Below are 2,500 nucleotides of genomic sequence, written 5' to 3'. Positions count from 1 at the left end.
TGAGCAATGTAAGAGGGTGTGTGTGTGTGTGTGTGTGTGTGTGTGTGTGTGTGTGTGTGTGTACCTTCACCAGTTAGGGGCAAAACGGTTTCACAAGAAAAGAGATTTCACATGTCTTGCGTGCAAGCTGAGCAATGTAAGTGGGTGTGTGTGTGTGTGTCTGTGTGAGTGTGTGTGTGTGTGTAGACACACACTTTGAACCATGTTTTCACCTTCACCAGTTAGGGACAACAGGTATTCTCAAGAAAAGGGATTTCACAGGTCTTCCGTGCATGCTGAGCAATGTAAGAGGGTGTGAGTGTTTGTGTGTGAGTGTGTGGGTGTGGGTGTGTGTGTGTGTGTGGGTGTGTGTGTGTGTGTGTAGACAAACACCTTTCAACCATGTTTTCACCTTCACCAGTTAGAGACAACAGGTATTCTCAAGAAATGGGATCTCACAGGTCTTCCGTGCAAGCTGAGCAATGTAAGAGGTTGTGTTTCTGTGTGTGTGTGTGTATGTGTGTGTAGACACACACCTTTGAACCATGTTTTCACCTTCACCAGTTAGGGACAACAGGTATTCTCAAGAAAAGGGATATCACAGGTCTTGCGTGCAAGCTGAGCAATGTAAGAGGGTGTGTGTGTGTGTGTGTATGTATGTGTGTGTGTGTGTGTGTGTACACACAGAACTTTGAACCATTTTTTCACCTTCACCAGTTAGGGACAACAGGTATTCTCAAGAGAAGGGATTTCTCAGGTTTTTTCGTGCAAGCTGAGCACTGTTAGAGAGTGTGTGTGTGTGTGTTTGTGTGTGTGTGTGTGTGTAGACACAGATCTTTGAACCATGTTTTCACCTTCACCCGTTAGGGACAACAGGTATTCTCAAGAAAAGGGATCTCACAGGTCTTGCGTGCAAGCTGAGCAATGTAAGAGCGTGTGTGTGTGTGTGTGTGTGTGTGTGTGTGTGTGTAGACACACAACTTTGAACCATGTTTTCACCTTCACCAGTTAGGGACAACAGGTATTCTCAAGAAAAGGGATCTCACAGGACTTGTGTGTAAGCTGAGCAATGTAAGAGTGTGTGTGTGTGTGTGTGTGTGTGTGTGTGTGTAGACACACAACTTTGAACCATGTTTTCACCTTCACCAGTTAGGGACAACAGGTATTCTCAAGAAAAGGGATTTCACAGGACTTGTGTGCAAGCTGAGCAATGTAAGAGTGTGTGTGTGTGTGTGTGTGTGTGTGTGTGTAGACACACAACTTTGAACCATGTTTTCACCTTCACCAGTTAGGAACAACAGGTATTCTCAAGAAAAGGGATCTCACAGGTCTTGCGTGCAAGCTGAGAGATGTAATGGGGTGTGTGTGTGTGTGTGTCTGTGTGTGTGTGTGTGTGTGTGTGTAGACACACACCTTTGAACCATGTTTTCACCTTCACCAGTTAGGGACAACAGGTATTCTCAAGAAAAGGGATTTCACAACTCTTGCCTGCAAGATGAGAAATGAAGGATGGTGTGTGTTTGTGTGTGTGTGTGTGTGTGTGTGTGTAGACACACACCTTTGAACCATTTTTTCACCTTTACCAGTTAGGGACAACAGGTATTCTCAAGAAAAGTGATTTCTCAGGTCTTTTCCTGCAAGCTGAGCACTGTTAGAGTGTGTGTGTGTGTGTGTGTGTGTGTGTGTGTGTGTAGACACAGAACTTTGAACCATGTTTTCACCTTCACCAGTTAGGGCCAACACGTATTCTCAAGAAAAGGGATCTCACAGGTCTTGCGTGCAAGCTGAGCGATGTAATAGGGTGTGTGTGTGTGTGTGTGTCTCTGTGTGTGTGTGTGTGTGTGTGTGTGTGTGTAGACACACACCTTTGAACCATGTTTTCAACTTCACCAGTTAGGGACAACAGGTTTCTCAAGAAAATGGATTACACAGGTCTTGCGTGCAAGCTGAGCAATGTAAGATGGTGTGGGTGTGTGTGTGTGGGGGTGTGTGTGTGGGTGTGTGTGTGTTTGTAGACACACACCTTTGAACCATGTTTTCACCTTCACCAGTTAGGGACAACAGGTATTCTCAAGAAATGGATTTCACAGGTCTTGCGTGTAAGCTGAGCAATGTAAGAGGTTTTGTGTGTGTGTGTGTCTGTGTGTGTGTGTGTGTGTGTGTAGACACACACCTTTGAACCATGTTTTCACCTTCACCAGTTAGGGACAACAGGTATTCTCATGAAAAGGGATTTCACAGTTCATGCGTGCAAGCTGAGCAATGTAAGAGGGTGTGTGTGTGTGTGTGTGTGTGTGTGTGTGTGTGTGTAGACACACACCTTTGAACCATGTTTTCACCTTCACCAGTTAGGGACAACAGGTATTCTCAAGAAAAGGGATTTCACAGTTTTCGCGTGCAAGCTGAGCAATGTAGGAGGGTGTGTGTGTGTGTGTGTGTGTGAGTGTGAGTGTAGACACACACCTTTGAACCATGTTTTCACCTTCACCAGTTAGGGACAACAGGAATTCTCAAGAAAAGA

Source organism: Cynocephalus volans, chromosome X, assembly GCF_027409185.1.
Source record: "Cynocephalus volans isolate mCynVol1 chromosome X, mCynVol1.pri, whole genome shotgun sequence".
Lineage (NCBI taxonomy): Eukaryota > Metazoa > Chordata > Mammalia > Dermoptera > Cynocephalidae > Cynocephalus > Cynocephalus volans.
This window is presented reverse-complemented; position numbering follows the sequence as displayed.